Here is a 17,625-nt window from a genome sequence, read left to right as displayed (position 1 = left end):
ACACTGCATCCAAGTGCCATCTCTTCCTTGAGCGGATGCGATATTCGGATTTTCTACAAGCCATGGAGTGGGTTGATTAAACTCTTTGAGCTCTGCCACTAGGTCGACAATTAGTTCATCAACCCAAATAAAAAGAGCGTATGCTTTTCCTACATTGGACAATGCAAGAAAACTCTTCCCCAAAAGTTTGTTCACGTACATAACCATAATAGTACACTACAAACAAACAAGCAATTATACATTATTCAAGAACATAACTATGATCAAAGATAAATAATTCAATGCATGTTCCTATTTAATAATTCTTGTGCAATTCTCTCTCACAACGAGGCCATGAACTATGCATCAGCTTGACTGTGAGGTGTATCTCCATCGTCGTGCTCTTCTGTCTCTACTTCCACTACATTTCCATTAGGCACTTGCATATTAGATCCATCATAGTTATTGAAAAGGGTATCAACTATTGATTCCCTTCTCAAATAGTTGTGGATAGCAAAGCATGCAATGACTATGTCCCATTGGACATGGAGATTGAAAGGTGCTATCCATTTAAAAATTGGAAATCGAGCTTTTAGAACACCAAACGATATCTCAATTACATTTCTCAACTGTGCAAGTGCTTGGTTGAATCGTTCTTCTTTCGTCCTAGCACGCTAACGACGAAAGTATGCTACCCAAGATCGCACATTTTGATAGGGTGCCATAAGGTGTCTTGTATTTGCATATGCAGCATCGCAAAGATAGTACTTGTATGTGTCAATCAAACTTATCTATCAAAAAAATGAATTTATCAAAAAAAAATGAATACCCCTAGAACACCATTCTTACCAGCATGTGGAAATGGGAAGTTATTGTCAGGGTTGTATGCAGGCTCATGTAGAACCCTGGTGTCATGTGTTGTTCCTCCCCAACCGGCATAAACATATGTTAATACCATGTTAAAATCACAAACAGCTAGCACATTTTGGAAACATTCTTTCCCTCCTCTTCCTCGGTATGCTAGTTGTTTTTCTGGTGGCACTACAAGAAAAATGGTAAAATTGCCACTAGGGACTTTACCGGTAGTCGGCAAACTGTCGCTAAAACTACTGTCACTTAAACGTTCTAGCAGTAGTTTTCGTGATTGCCGGTATAAATTGTAAGCTGCCGCTAGAAGTCTTTTTAGCGGCAATCGACTACCACTAAAAGTATATATATATATATTTTAAATAACCTTTTTTTTCTAATCTTCTTCAAATTTCCTGTTCTCTTCTCTGTATTCATTTAAATAGAAATAAAATATGGAAATAAATAAACATCAATTACAAATAAAATTTAAAAAAAACATTCTCCATTCAAAACGTTTGAATCACAAATACATTTTAATTTCAATTTGATAAATTCTTGGTTTGTAAAAGAATTTACAAGGTAATTTCAATTACAAATAGTGACACCTAATCAGACTTGAAATGATTTCATAGATTGGAAAGGTAATTGATAAATTTTCATGAAGGACAATTTCGCCAAGGATCAAATTTCTGTAGCTTTACAAGGTCAAACTCGGAGCCTGATCACTAGCAACACCAGAATGTCAAGTTTGCAAAGCTCATCAACTTCATGGTTGAGCTTATCTCTATCTGCACAGGGCTCCTGAACCTTCTCCAGTGTATTGCCATTGACAGAAGATACTCATAATCGCTGGCTCGTACACCTTTGCTGCTGACAACTTCTGAGTTTTCTTCATTTTCCTCTGCATCTTCAGTAGCACCAGCCACTGCCACCACAACTGTATTGGTTGTCTTTGGAAATGGAGTGAAACCTTTCTGCTGCAATTCGAGGAATAGATCGGCTCTCTTCCTGTTGTTGACAATAATCTCTCCTTTCACAACCCCGAGGATGAACCTGACCTTGTTATCCAGTTTCATTAAATCCAATTCAAGAGTATCCAATAGCACTTTCTGCAGGATTTTTTTTTTTTTCAACATGAGATCAATAATCTTTCAAAAATCAAAAAAGAAACTAAAAAACCTTTTTTTTCAACCAACTCACCTTTCTCTTCTCATAAAGTTCTAGTCTCAAATGAAAGAACTCGAGAACTGCAGACAAAAAGAGAAAACGTGCATGTCAACATAAGAATGCATAATTGTAAATAAAAAAAAAGGAAGAAAAGAGAAATCTGGGCCACGTAAAATGTAATTGTAAGATTCTTACTCTGTTCTGGGTTGTCATATTTCTTAATCACGCCTTTTGGATCAAATAGGTGCATGTTGCTTGTGCTGATTGTAGTGGTGAGCTCAAACTTTTTCATCAGACCCTCTTGCTTGGCTGCCAGCAAGTTCTCCTTAGACAGGATTACTTCAAAGTGTACTGTTGTGTCGTCGTTGTGCTCCCTGTAATCCTGCAAGCGGTACACGATTTGCCATGAGAGCTCTCTCAGAAGCCCCACCATCTTAGCTTAAGACTAGGAATTTATATTTTAATTTTACCTTAATAAATGGCTCCTAGATTTTATCATTCCCCGTCATTATTGACTCCAGGAACTCCTTGTAATCCTGAGTCCATCTACGGATAGGTAACTCTGTAATTCTGAGTGTTGTCTCATTAATTTCCTCAATGATCCCACTAACAATGTAGCTGGACCCAGCTTCCTTTGTTGCAGTTTTCTCAATCAATCCCCTGAAGCCTTTGTACCATGGATCCATGGCCTCCATAGGTTCACCATTCAACAAACGCCTTAATATTTGCAACAATGTCCCTTGGGTTATAGTTAGGAATGTAGGAGCTCCACCCAGTCCCAATTCCTTCACTTCCATTAACTAGAACCATAGGTACAATTGGCATGTTCCTGAAAGGTAAAAGGGTATTAACATTTGCAAGACCTTTAATATAAATTGCCTATCCTCCCTAATCTTTTAGAAAACTTACCAAGTGGGTTCAATGGACTGCCCATCTTCATTCAAGTAGTCAAGGAGGATATCATCATCCTTGGGAAAAAGGAATCTTGTGATGGGAGACAGGCGGATATAGATGTACCTTGCACTTGCATGATCTTTGCCTCCCTGTAATTGGAAAGAGAAAACATTTCGAGTAAGCTGAATGCTCAAAGACAACTTGAGAACTGAGCAGTTGAATTGAATTAATTCCTGTTTTGTGCAGGACATAATATGTATTTTAATCAGCCAAAGTCCATGGTAGAACCAGCATTGTTTACCTTGTTGTGTGCGGGACAGACACTCCTCCTGCCTACATAGTCTGCATTCCACATAGAATCAGTTTCAAGTTTCACTCTTCAATCCAACCTCAATTAACCAACCCTCAAATGAAAGAAAGAATGAAGAAATCAATTAAAAAGCGAACAGTGTGGTGTTTGGACTTACTAGAACAACTGCATATTGGTGTGTCCAGAAGCACGTCGTTAAACACTCCGAAACACCAGTTTAAACATTTATAATTTTTACTGTTTCTCAAAAACAACTAACGTAGTAAATGGGTGAGAACGGGTCGTATCCACAGGGAAGCAAGTGAAAATTTAATATATACTTAGATCCAGGCAAGAGAATGTAATCGGGAATGATAGAAAATACGAAAATAAAATCTATTATTGCTGAAATTAAATGTTTTGAATTTAAACTAGACAATAAATAAAAATCAGAATTTAATAAAAGTATGGGAATCAACAAAGAAAATAAAAGAAATAAATAAAAAATGATCCAAAATCCAGATCCGGTGGTGGTAGCCGTAGATCGGCCAGACAGCTTGCAAAAACCCCTCCTGACAAGAATCGGGCATCCATCCTTTCTATAGCCCTCGAACCCCTCGAGACACCTTGAACTTGAACCCAACGAATTCATATCTGCAAAACAGAGAAACGAACAAGAATTAAATCTAAAAGATTACAAAAATAAAAATAACAGAAAAGAAAATAAGGAAAAGAAAAGAATGGTTGATCAGATCTAGTGGCAGTAGTTGCAGAATGGTTGAACAGCTTGCAGGAACCCCTCCTGACAAAAACTGAGCATCCTCTCCTTATACAACCCTTGAACTCCTCAAGAAACCTTAGCCTTATTAACTGGGTGAATTGACCAACCCCTTCTCTAGGGCTCCTTGGGTCCTTTTTATAGAGAATAGTGGATATAACTGGAATTAGAGAGAAAGAGGGGGTGGCAACTGGGTTTTAGCAAAAATATGGGTGCCCTAGGGTTTAGAATGAAGGGTTATAATGGTTCTAGGGTGATCCTAAGGCTGAGAAGAAAATGAGAGGGTGGTCAATATTATGTAGGGTTGAGATTTAATGGCTAAAAGCTGAATGGTGAGAATTAGAAGTTAAGTGGCTCCTAGGGTTAGAACGCTAAAAAGAAAGTGCCCTAGAATGTATGGTGGAGATTAAAAGGGATGAAATGTGAGGATTTAGCAGTTAGGGGGGGCTAGGGTTTGTTAAGAGTGAAAAGAATGGGTTAAAAGGTGCCCTAGGGTTTGCTAAGGCATGGGGAGCATGCTAATACAGTAGGAGGGGCGCCAAATTGGGTTTAGCAGTTAGGAGGCGCTCTCCTGCTTTCAGTTTTTCACAAAAACACCCTCTCTCTCAGCTAGACTTCACACCAACTTCCCAAAATCTGCATTTCAGCCATGAAAACTTCCCAATTTTCTACATAATTTGCACAGAGACCCTTAGAGGTCACATAATTGATTTTAACTGGGAAAAGGGTATACTTTGACAACTCTAAGGCCGAAAATACCCTGAATTGATAACCTTAAGGCATCAAAATGCAGGATTATCACACCCTCCAACTTAAACATTGCTAGTCCCTTGCAATGCAGCCATAAAATTACACCGAGTATATAGATCTTTCCAATTACAAGGTCATCCCTAACAGAATTAAATAGCATCCTGATTCTAACATTCTCAAACTCTGTATAGATCGGTATTGGGCTTTAGAGGTAAAACTGTCTTATTTTGAATATTACCGAAACATGGCTTAAAAAATCTTATTTACCCTTCCATTTGCAAACTGTCTTGATAAGATGAGATTGATTTTAAAATCAAATAGGTATTCTTCTTATTATTTCTGACAACGGATTTCTACCCCTGAACTTATTTTTATTGTTACCTTTCACCGTTTTACGCGAATCTCGACACTTGACTTAGGTGAAGAGACCCGGTTACTAAGTGTTAGGTAAGTGTCTTTGGCATTCCCTTTTCCATTTGAAGCGAATCTCGACACTTGACTTAGGTGAAGAGACCCGGTTACTAAGTCTAGGGTGTCCATTGACCTTTTATTCTCTCTCTTTTCTTCTTTTTTCTTTTTTTTTCAACACTGTTTAGAGTAGTCCGCTGTCTCTTAACAATTTGAAGAATTTTGTCTAATTTCTCAATCTTTCTCTTCCTATCTTGACAGGAGCAAACTTGGGAGTATTTTCTAATTTCTAAATGGTTTCGATAATATTCAAACAAGACCAATTTTTTACTCTTATAACTTGCTACCAATTTCTACAGAATTTAATATTCTTTTATCAGTTTCCTTAACTTTTTCTGTTTGGGAATCTCTTTTAATGGAAAATTTTAAGAATTTCAGTGAAATTTTAATTCTCCATTTTAAATGCTTAGCTTCACAATTTTCTTTTTCAATTTTTCTCTCTTTTTCCTCACCCCCCAGCTTAAATGTCGTTGTCCCCAATGACATAACTAGACTGATGTAAAAAGGGCTTGGGCCAAAGGGAACAATTAATAGTTTTTCCTGAGGGGTTCAAGGTCTACCACCTGGTCTCGAATCAAGAAAAAAAAACTCTAATCCTAAAATTAACTAAAAAAAATTACGTTGGGTTGCCTCCCAACCAGTGCTAAGTTTAACGTCTTCAACCGGACACAACTGGATCACCTAGACTAAAGGTCTCAACTCCTCTACTATCAGATACTCCTTTTGTGTATGGTTTAAGCTTTTGGCCATTGACCTTGAACATGGTTCCATTCTTGGGATCAACTATTCTAACTGCACCATGCTCGAACACTTTATCAACAACAAACGGCCCATCCCATCTGGCTTTTAATTTCCCAAGAAATAACCACAACCTAGAATTAAAGAACCAAACTTTTTGACCAGGTTCAAATGTTTTTCGAGACATGTTTTTATCATGAAACACTTATTTTGGCTTTATAAATGCGAGAGTTTTCATAGGCTTCATTGTGAAGTTCTTCCAGCTCACTTAATTGTAGAGCTCGGTGGGGTCCAGTTTGGGTTAGATCGAAGTTGAACTTTTTGATGGCAAGCTTTGGCGAAGACTAGCCTATAAGGAGGCATTCCAATGGGAGTTTTATATGCCGTTCAATAAGCCCAAAGTGCATCATCCAATCTGTCGGGCCAATCTTTTTGGTCTGGCCTAACAAATTTTTGCAGAATACTCTTAATTTCCCGATTGAGAACTTCCACTTGTCCATTTGTTTGGGGATGGTAAGGGGTTGCTATCTTATGAGTAATTCCGTATTTGCGGAGCAAAACACGGAATTGTACATTAGTGAAATGTGACCCCCCGTCACTAACAATTGCTCGCGGGCACCCAAACATAGAGAAAATGTTTTTTTGAACAAATTTCATTACAACTTTGTGGTCATTCGTCCGGGTTGCCACCGCCTCAATCCATTTTGACAGATAATCAACAACCACCAGGATGTATTCGTAACCGGATGATGGTAGAAATGGTCCCATGAAATCAATACCCCAAACATCGAAGATTTCTACAGTTAGAATGGGATTAAGTGGCATCATATCCCTACAGGACATATTCCCGATAGCTTGGTATCTTAGACAATTTTTATTGAAAGCATGGGCATCCTTAAATAAACTTGGCCAATAAAAGCCACTTTGCAATACTTAGGCCGCTATTTTCTTCCCCGAAAAATGCCCCCCACAAGCAAGAGTGTGACAAAACTTAAGGATACTTTGGTGTTCAGACTCGGGGACGCATCTTTGGATTACTTGATCCGAATAGAGACGGAATAGCTCAGGGTCTTCCCAGAAATAGTATTTGAGCTATGAGAAGAATCTGTCATTCTCATTCTTGGACCACCCCTCAAGAATTTTACCCACTGCTAAATAGTTGACAATATGAGCAAATCATGGAGGTGTGCTATGGGAGACCGCCAAGAGGTGTTCATCTAGAAAAGAGTAGTCATGCACATGTTCACTCTTCTCAATTTGAATTCTGGACAGATGATCAGCTACTACATTTTCAGAGCCCTTTTTATCCCGAATCTCAAGGTCAAATTCTTGTAAAAGAATGATCCATCTGATGAGCCTAGGTTTGGCCTCTTTCCTAGACAACAAATGTCTTAAGGTTTAGTGATCAGAATAGACAACCACTTTGGTGCCCAATAGGTACGGGCGGAATTTTTTCAGAGTAAACACTACAGCTAACAATTCTTTCTCTGTGGTGGTATAATTTAATTGGGCTTCCGAGAGGGTACGCCTTGCATAATAGATCACCACAAGACGTTTATCCACCCTTTGTCCCAAAACAGTTCCAATGGCGTGATCAGAGGCATCACACATGATTTCAAAGGGCAAAGACTAGTCGGGAGGTTGCAGAATTGGAGCCTTGGTCAGTGCCCCTTTCATGTACTCGAAGGCCTTAAGACATGCGTCATCAAAGCTGAATGGGACATCTTTTGCTAGAAGGTTGCACAATGGTCTGGAAATTTGGGAGAAGTCCTTAATAAATCGTCGGTAGAAGCCGGCATGTCCAAGAAAAGAACGGATTTGCTTGACAGAAGTGGGAGGTGAAAGTTTAGAGATCGGGTCAATTTTTGCTTTATCCACCTCGATACCCCGTTCAGAAACTATGTGGCCTAAAACGATGCATTCTTTGACCATAAAATGACTCTTCTCCCTATTGAGGACCAAGTTTGTCTTGATACCTCGTTGAAGAACTTCTCGTAAGTGTTCGAGACATGATTCAAAGGAATCCCCAAAGACCGAGAAATCATCCATAAATATTTCTAGGAAATCACCCACCATTTCCGAAAAAATTGCCGTCATGCACCTCTGAAAGGTTGTTGGTGCATTACATAATCCAAACGGCATTCGTCGGAAGGAGAATGTTCCATAAGGGCAGGTAAAAGTTGTTTTCTCTTGGTCTTCGAGGTAAATGGCCACTTGGTTGTACCCAGAATACCCATCTAAGAAGTAGAAATATTTTTGCCCGGCGAGTTTTTCTAGAATTTGGAAAATGAAGGGCAAAGGGAAGTGGTCTTTTTTTGTGACTGCGTTGAGTTTCCAAAAGTCAATGCACACTCGCCATCCCGTGGTAAGTCGGGTTGGGATTACTTCACCTTGATCATTAATGACCACAGTGAGTCCAACTTTCTTAGGCACCACTTGCGTAGGATTTACCCAACTGCTATCCGAGATCGAGTAGATAATACCTGCATCTAACCACTTAACTACTTCTTGTTTGACCACCTTTCTCATATTTGGGTTCAACCTTCTTTTTATCTCCCTACTAGGTTTGGCACCTTCTATTTTCTTATTTTCTGCAATTCTCGATTGCATTCTCTTGTCCGGATCTAAGTATATATTAATTTTTCACTTGCTTCCCTGTGGATACGACTCGTTCTCACCCATTTACTACATTAGTAGTTGTTTGAGAAACGGTAAAAATTATAAATATTTAAACAGGTGTTCTGGGGTGTTTAACGACGCACTTTCGGACACACCAAGTTTTCGGCGCCGTTGCCAGGGAAGCATAGAGAAAAATTTTTATTTACTTTTTCCGAGTCTGTTTCATTATTTTTTCTTTTTTGTTTTATTACTTGATCTGTTATCTCAATTTAGTTCTTGTTTCTCTTTGATTCTGCAGGACGGAATAGCGAAAGGTGGGGTACCGGAGCATTGCGGGACTACGGGACGGAAGAGAAGAGAAATTGGATTACGTTTTGGGAGTAGCCATTCCATTTTATTTTTAATTTTCTTTTTTTATAGAATAGTTATTTTTGAATTTTTTTTAATTAATTTTCTTTTCTAGATCCGATTCTTTTAGTATTATTTTGCTTCCATTTTGTTTCTAGATCTATTATTCTTTCTTTATTTTAATTTGTTGTTCGATTTTATTGCTTTATTAGGTTTGTGTTTTTCTTTTATTTCAGATTAAAAAAAAACAAACAAATTTTTTTCACTTATTTTATTTTATTTTATTCCTTGTAGCATAATTTTCTTTTGTTTATTTTATTTTATTTTATTTTTTATTTAAATTTTAGATTCATTTTTTTCTTTTATTTCAGATTAAAAAACAAAAATAAAAAAATAATTCATTTATTTTTGCAACGTATTTTTCTTTTGTTAGTTTAATTTCCGTATTAATTTTTAGATTTGTGTTTTTCTTTTATTAAAAAAACGAAAAAATATAAAAAAAATTAGCATATTTTTTCTTTTGTTTATTTTATTTTTGGTTTAACTTTTTTTAGATTTGTATTTTTATCTTTGATTTTATCTATTTCTTGCATAATTTTCTTTTTGACCATTTTATTTTTAGTTTAATTTAGATTAGCAGTTAGTTTGTTAGAATTTATTTTTAGTAGTTGTTAATTCTGTTTAGCACAATTAATTGTTGCTTTATTTTCTGTTTGCCATTATTATTTGTTGCTTTATTTAATTTCTTTTCTTTTAGTTGTTTAATTGAATAAGTAATTGCTAAATAGGAAATTGTTGAAAATTTTGAATTTGAGTTTAAATTTCAAATCTGAATTTAAATTTTAATTCAAATCTGAATTTGAATTTGAATTTCAAATTTTGAAATTTAAATTTAAAATTTTGAATTTCAAAAAAAAATTAAAAATTAAAAAAATCGAAAAGAATATTAAAAGAATAATTAATATTTTAAAAGTTTTGCATTTGCACTCCAACATCTAGGATTTGATATGTTTTAGAACATGCATCATATAGGATTATTTAATTGCTGAAATTATTTTGTTAGTTATGAATGTGCTAGGTTTCTTTTTATTTTAATTGCTTCTTGTGCTTAGTTTATTTTATTCTTTTATGTTATATTGCTGGATTACATTTTAGAAATAATTGTTCAAGCATTGTAGTTAGTTGTATTTGCTTTGTTTATTTTGTTTCTTTCCGTTAATCCATTTAAGGGCAATCCAACTTAAATAAGATAAGGTGGGTATTTCATCACCCTCCCTTGGCCCAAAAATCACCACCTTTCACGTGTGGTTCACCCTAAACCCTAATTTAAAATTTGGATAGCAAGATCCTTTAGGGAAGCCTCACATTTGGTTCAAAGGTGAGATGAATTTTAGGAAAACTTGAAATTATTTTCCATGACCGGTAGTTGGTGTCTAAGGAAAGAGGTTAAATGGCTAGGCCTAAGCGGGTTTTGTGGTTACTTAATTTGGTCCTTGCGTGAATAAGGGGAGCCTCCACATCCCCACCTCTCACCTGGCTAACCATAGGAAGTGGTGTAATTCCAAGTGAACGTAAAAGGATTCACATTGGTTGAACCACTAGTTTAGGAAACCCAAGGTCAGTCCCTAAGTCGTGTGGTTGATTTGTTTGCCTTTGAAAAAAAAAACAGAAAAAAGAAGAATTTTTTTTTTAAATTCTAACTTGAGTTTAGATTTTAGGAATTTAAATTTCAAAGGCTGAATTTGAATTTGAATTTAAATTTCAGAAAAAAAAAAGAGAAAGTTTCAAAAGCCGAGTTTAAATTTCAGAATTCAAGTTGTAAAATCCACATTTGAAATTAAACTCAAAATTTTAAATTCAAATAAGAAGAAAAGGGACTTCTATGTTGTATGTTGGGAAGGAGATCTTTAAGGAGAGAAACTGTAGAACCTATACCTGAAATAGAGAGATACCTCCCTCATCAAAACCGAAATCAAATGGCCGGAATCAATGATGCCCAACCTAGAAAGTTGAAGGAATACTTCACTCCAACACAATACAACCCTTCATCCTGCATCTAGTTACCTGATACTCAGGCCTTACAGTATGAAATTAAGTCAAGTACAACCCAGATGCTCCCATCCTTCTATGGGAACCCAAGTGAGGACCCTTAGATTGACTCTTTTCCCCTTCTCCTTTAAGGATAAGGCCAAGTATTGGTTAGGGACTATAGGGAGACCCATTAGGACTTGGGCAGAAATGCAACAAGAATTCCTTAGGAAGTTCTATCCTATAGGCAGAACCAATACCATGAGGAGAGCTATCACGGATTCACCCAAACACCGAGTGAACAAATTCATGAGGCTTGGGAGAGGATGAAAGAGTTAATGAGAAAATGCCCACACCATGGCCTGTCCCAGTGGCAAATTGTCCAGGCCTTATATGAAAGCCTGACAGATCAATACAGGCAGATGGTAGATGCATTGTGTGGGGGGGCATTTATGAGCAAGAGCGAGGATGAAGCTTATAATCTTTTCGAAACCCTGAGTGAGAATTCTACCAAGAATGCGTCGTTGTATTCCTATGAACAGTCGGTGGGACCCTCAAAGAGGGCAGGGCTCTATGAGGTCAGAAATAATATAAAGCCCGAGGCAAAAATAGACTTGAATGCCATTTCTAGAAATTTGGATAGGGTAGACCTTATAGCTCAGAAACTCGACCAGTTTTTCACTCTTAACCAACAATCGGGCCCATCTACCTCTTATCCCGAAGTATGTTCCATTTGTGCCAGCTCGGCCCACCAGGTTGATGACTGTCCTACTACGGCCCATTTTTTACCTTTTATCCAAGATCAAGTTCAAGCAGCCCAGAGTTTCTCAATGCTCAATAATGATCCATATTCTAATACTTATAACCCTGGGTGGAGAAACCATCCTAACTTTTCTTGGAGGACACATCAACCCAATGTACAGTCCTATCAACATCCGTCCAACTCCATGGCCCAACAGTTTCAGAGGCCAATAGTACAAAACCAGTTCCAACAGGTGTACCCTAGGAGTTGACCGGCCTAACCATATCAGGGCTACCACAACCCTCTCAATCCCGATTAGTAGACGATCAATTTATGCAGTTACAGCAGTTGATCCTAAATCAACAGTAGTCCATTGCTAGGTTAGAAAGCCAAATAGGACAGCTAGCGGAAGCTAATGCAAGGAGGGCAGTGGGGCAACTACCGAGTCAACCAGTTGCAAACCCTAGGAATCAGCCATCGGGTTTCTCTCAACAAATTTAACCACCTCCTCAAAACCCCCAATTCAAAAATGCTAAAGCTATAACAACTTTAAGGAGTGGGAGAATTTTTGAAGACCCATATGAGAAAGAAAGTAAAGAAGAAGAAAAGGAGTTAGAAAATCCTAAGTTGGGGGGGGGGGGGGAGAATAAGAAAGGGAAAACTTAGAAAAAGAGCCTAAAGTAAACCAATATGTAGTCCCCTTTCCTACCGCATTCACAGTTGGGTTGTCGCGGAAAAAGAAAGAGATTCGCAATGAGGAGATCAGGGAACTTTTCAAACAAGTATACATTAACATCTTGCTCCTCGATGCGATTCAACGTCCCGACTTATGCAAAGTTTCTGAAAGAACTATGCACCCAAAAGAGGGAGCCACGATCGGCCCCACAAAAAGTGATGTTCTCAGCAAATGTGTATGTGGTCCTCCTGAACCAACTTCCCCGGAAAATGAAAGACCCGGGTGCTCCTCTTATTAGCTATATAATTTCTACAATCACCTTTAATAGGGCCCTATTAGATCTAGGAACTAGTGTGAACTTGCTTCCGTCCATTATTTGTAAAAGGTTCAAGGTCGGCGAGTTGAAACCTACCCCAGTAATTCTGCTACTCGCTGATCGGTCGGTAAAGACTCCTCGATGTGTCATCAAGGATGTCATTGTCAGGATAGAAAACTGGTATTTCCATGTAGATTTTGTTGTCCTAAACATGACCCCAATCGAAGAACTGAACCACAACCCGATAATCTTAGGATGGCCATTTTTAGCAACAGCTAATGCAAATATCAATTGTAAATCGGGGAAATGGACATCTCATTTGAGGAGTAAAAGGTCCAATTGAATGTTTTTTATTGCCTCTAAGCATCCAAACCTAGGGGAAGATGAAGGCAGTGTGGACATAGTGGACAATCTCGTGAATGACCTACCTACCCCTTGGTTAGCCCGATCCAGTCCTGGTTGGTATGAAAACGAAAGTGAGTATGAGAGTTTGGATGAGAGAGATGAATAGTTGCGTCTAGTTGAAGACGTTAAACTTAGCACTGGTTGGGAGGCAACCCAACGTAACTTAATTTTAGGATTAGAGTTTTTTTTTTCTTGATTCAAGACCAGGTGGCATACCTTGAACCCCTCAGGAAAACCCTACTCGTTGTTCCCTTTGGCCCAAATCTTCTTTGCATCATTCTAGTCATGCCATTAGGGACAATGGCATTTAAGTTGGGGGTGAGGAAAGAGAGAGAAAATTTGAAAAAAAAAATTGTGAAGCTAAGCCTTTAAAAATGGAGAATTAAAATTTCATTGAATTTTTTTAAAATTTCCATTAAAAGAGATTCCCAAACATAAAAAGTTAAGGAAACTGATAAAAGAATATTGAATTCTTTAAAAATTGGTAGCAAGTGATAGGAGTAAAAAATTGGTCTTGTTTGAATATTGTTGAAACCATTTAGAAATTAGAAAATACTTCCAAATTTGCCCCTATCAAGATAGGAAGAGAAAGATTGAGAAATTAGACAAATTTCTTCAAATTGTTAAGAGATAGTGGACTACCCTGAACAGTGTTGCAAAAAAAGAAATAAAAAGTAAAAAATAAAAATAAAAGAGAGAGAATAAAAGGTCAATGGACACCCTAGACTAGACTTAGTAACCGGGTCACTTCACCTAAGTCAAGTGTCGAAATTCGCGTCAAATGGAAAAGGGAATGCCAAAGACACTTACCTAACACTTAGTAACCGGGCCTCTTCACCTAAGTCAAGAGCTGAGATTCGCGTAAAACGGTGAAAGGTAACAATAAAAATAAGTTGGGTAAATAAGATTTTTACCATCACCTAAGTCAAGTGCTGTCAGAAATAATAAGAATACTTGTTTGATTTTAAAATCAATCTCATCTTATCAAGATAGTTTGCAAATGGAAGGGTAAATAAGATTTTTAAGCCATGTTTCGGTAAATTCAAAATAAGACAGTTTTACCCCTAAAGCCCAATACCGATCTATACAGAGTTTGAGAATGTTGGAATCAAGATGCTTGATTAATTCTGTTAGGGATGACCTTGTAATGGGAAAAATCTATATACTTAGTGTAATTTTAAGGCTACATTGCTAAGGATCTAACAATGTTTAAGTTGGGGGTGTGATAACCCTGCATTTTGATGCCTTAAGGGCATAAAGTCAGGGGTATTTTCGGCCTTAGATTAGTCAAAGTGTACCATTTTCCCAGTTAAAATCAACTATGTAACCTCTGAGGGTCTTTGTGCAAATTATGTAGAAAACTGGGAAGTTTTCTAGGCTGAAGTACAGTTTTTGGGAAGCTGGTGTGAAGACCAGCTGAGGAAGGGGGTGTTTTTGTAAAGAACTGAGAACAGGAGGGCGCCTCCTATCTGCTAAACCCAGTTGGCGCCCATCCTATTGTATTACCATGCTCCCCACTCCTTAGCAAATCCTAGGGAGTCTTTTTAACCTAATCTTTTCGCTCTTAGCAAACCCTAGCCGCCCCTAGGTGTTTAAACCTTAGGGCTCTCCTTTATAGCTTTTAAACCTTAGGGCGCCACCTATTCTGCTAATCCTCACCATTCAGCCCCTCACCTCCAAATTTCAGCCACTCCCTCCATCTTATATCCCAACCATTCAATCCAGGGCACCACATATTCTTTTAATCTTAACCCTTCAACCCTAAATGTTCTAATCTACACCCTCCATTTTTGGGAGCCCAAATCTCAGCCATACATAATATTGGGTACTCTCTCCTTCCATTTTCAGCCGTAGGATCACCCTAAAACCATCTTATCCATCCATTAGAAAACCTAGGGTGTCCCTAACTTTGCTAAATCCCAACTGTTGCCCCCATCTTTCTCCCTATTTCCAATTGTGTCTACCCTTCTCTATAAAAAGGGTCCCAGGGGCCCTGTAGAAGGGGTTGGTCAATTCACCCAATTAATAAGGATAAGGTTTCTTGAGGAGTTCAAGGGTTGTAGAAGGGGAGGATGCCCAAATCTTGTCAAGAGGGTTCCTGCATGCTATTCAACCAATCTACAACTACCGCCACTGGATCTGATCAACCATTCTTTTCTTTTCTGTTATTTTTATTTCTACAGTCTTTTAGATTTAATTCTTGTTCGTTTCTCTGTTTTGCAAATCTGAATTTGTTCGGTTCAAGGCTAAGGTGTCTCGAGGGGTTCAAGGGTTGTAGAAATGACAGATGCCCGGTTCTTGTCAGGAGGGGTTTCTGCAAGCTGTCTGGCTGATCTGCAATTACCGCCACCGGATCCGGATTCTGGATCATTTTTTTTTATTTCTTTTATTTCCTTTGTTGATTCCCATACTTTATTAAATTCTGTTTTTTATTTATTGTCTTGTTTAAATTCGAAACATTTAATTTCAGTAATAATAGATTCTATTTTCTTATTTTCTACAATTCTCGATTATATTCTCTTGTCTGAATCTAAGTATATATTAATTTTTCACTTGCTTCCCTATGGATACAACCCGTTCTCACCCATTTACTACATTAGTAGTTGTTTGAGAAACGATAAAAATTATAAATGTTTAAACTGGTGTTCCAAGGTGTTTAACAACGCACTTCCGGACACACCAAGCCCCCACCACATAGTATCGTGTATTTCTTTTAAGATAATCACTTCACTTAATCCTAATCAAAAAGACTAAAACCTTAATAACATTATTTTATGTTTTTTGAAAATTTTATTCTTCATCTCCTCTATGTTGTTTGCTGCCCAAGAAAGGTCTATCGTAAGTCATAACTCATAATAAACTATAGTCATTTCTAACACTTGTTTTTTTGAATTTTGTACTAAAAGAACAAAAAAATAACATCAACAAACAAATACTAATGAAACATAGGATAAATATATGTAATAAAAGTTGAGTTAACATCTAAAATCGAGAAATTCTATGAGGTTTTAAAGGATGGGAAGAAGGTTGGATTGGGCCCAACTCGAGCCCAACCCAACCCGAAATTGACTTCGGGTTGGGTTGGGTTGGGTTAGGGTTGAAGGAATTTAGTTAGGGTTAGGGTTAGTTACATATATTTGGGTTAGGGTTAGGGTTGGGGTTTAGAACTTAGGGCTGGGCTAGGGTTGGCCTCAACCCGACCTAACCCGGCTCGACTTGCTGCCCTAGTTACATATAGTTGACTATTTTAGTGTTTTTGTGTATTAATCGGCCTTAAATATATATTTTTAAGTAAATTATGATTATTTATCAAAAAATTACAGAACCATTTTGGCCACCGGTTTTTGGGTTGACGGTTCGACCCTCCGGTTTGAATAGATGGCCCGTTCTGACAACAAAAATTATAAGAAAAAAATTGAGTGTGTGACGTTAATTAAGTAGTATCATACGTGCTATGTCATTCGAGCGTGTGACTCATACGACCCGAAAACGGAAGCGTTTTGGCCACCGGTTTTTGGGTCGATGGTTCGACTGTTCAGTTTAAATAGACAACTTATTCTGACAACAAAAATTAAAAAAAAAGGCCAAAAACCCCTGAACGGGTCAATAGTTCAACTGCTTGGGTCAATGGGTCGTTGACCGATTCAACGATTTTTGGCCAGGGACCAAGATTAATGGGGTAAAACGAAACCGATTGCCTAGATGGTTCCCAATTAAAAAAACAATGGTTCGACCGTCCAGTTCAAACGAATGACCCGTTCTAAAAACAAAACTACTAGCAAAAAATTGAGTGTGTGAGGCCCATTAAGTAGTATCATACGTGTTATGTCATTCGAGCTTGTGACTTATACGACTTGAAAACTGAACTATTTTGGCCACCAATTTTTGGGTCAACGATTCGACCATCTGGTTTGAATAGACGGCCTGTTTTGACAACAAAAATTAAAAATATAAAAAAAAATGGCCAAAAACCATTAAACGGGCCAATGGGTCAACAGTTCGACCGCATGGGTCATTGGGTTGTTGACCGATTCAACGGTTTTTATCCAGGGTCCGAGATTGGGATAAAACGAAACCGGTTGCCTGGATGGTTCTAATTAAAAAATAAATAAAAAACGACCAAAAACCATTGAACGAGTCAACGATTCGACCACCCGGGTTAATGAGTCATTGACTGATTCAACAGTTTTTGGCCAGAAACCGGGATTGGAGTAAAACGGAACTGATTGCCTAGACGGTTCTCGAGCCAAAATGTTTAGCCCCTACAAAACAGGGCCCATCCGCTAGTATATCTATTAAAGGGATAGGGGTGGTCTCCCCTTTCGCCAAATGGCAACCCTTTAATATATATAATAAGAATTTAATATATATATTTATATATATATGCCTCCGGTTTCGGGTTGATAGTTCGTCTGTTTGATTCGAGCGGACGGCCCGTTCTGACAACAAAAATTACAAGAAAAAATTGAGTGTGTGAGGTCCATTAAGCAGTATCATACGTGTTATGTCATTCGAGTGTGTGACTCAACGACCCAAAAAGGGAACCTTTCTAGCCCCTGGTTTTTGGTTCGACAGTTCG

The 17,625-nt window shown here is 37.8% G+C and overlaps 1 non-coding gene across 1 annotated transcript; it reads right to left on the bottom strand.

Moving 5' to 3' along the window:
* Positions 1–11,163: 11,163 nt before the first annotated feature.
* Positions 11,164–11,271, bottom strand: LOC148804353 (small nucleolar RNA R71). Its single transcript, XR_016081729.1, has one exon. It is a non-coding gene; the product is annotated as a small nucleolar RNA R71 (small nucleolar RNA).
* Between the last annotated feature and the right edge of the window lie 6,354 nt (positions 11,272–17,625).

The sequence above is a fragment of the Nelumbo nucifera genome, chromosome 1, assembly GCF_055504915.1.
Source record: "Nelumbo nucifera cultivar China Antique chromosome 1, China Antique-T2T, whole genome shotgun sequence".
Classification (NCBI taxonomy): domain Eukaryota; kingdom Viridiplantae; phylum Streptophyta; class Magnoliopsida; order Proteales; family Nelumbonaceae; genus Nelumbo; species Nelumbo nucifera.
Note: the sequence above shows the minus strand (reverse complement) of the source record. Positions and strands in the feature narration are given on the sequence as shown.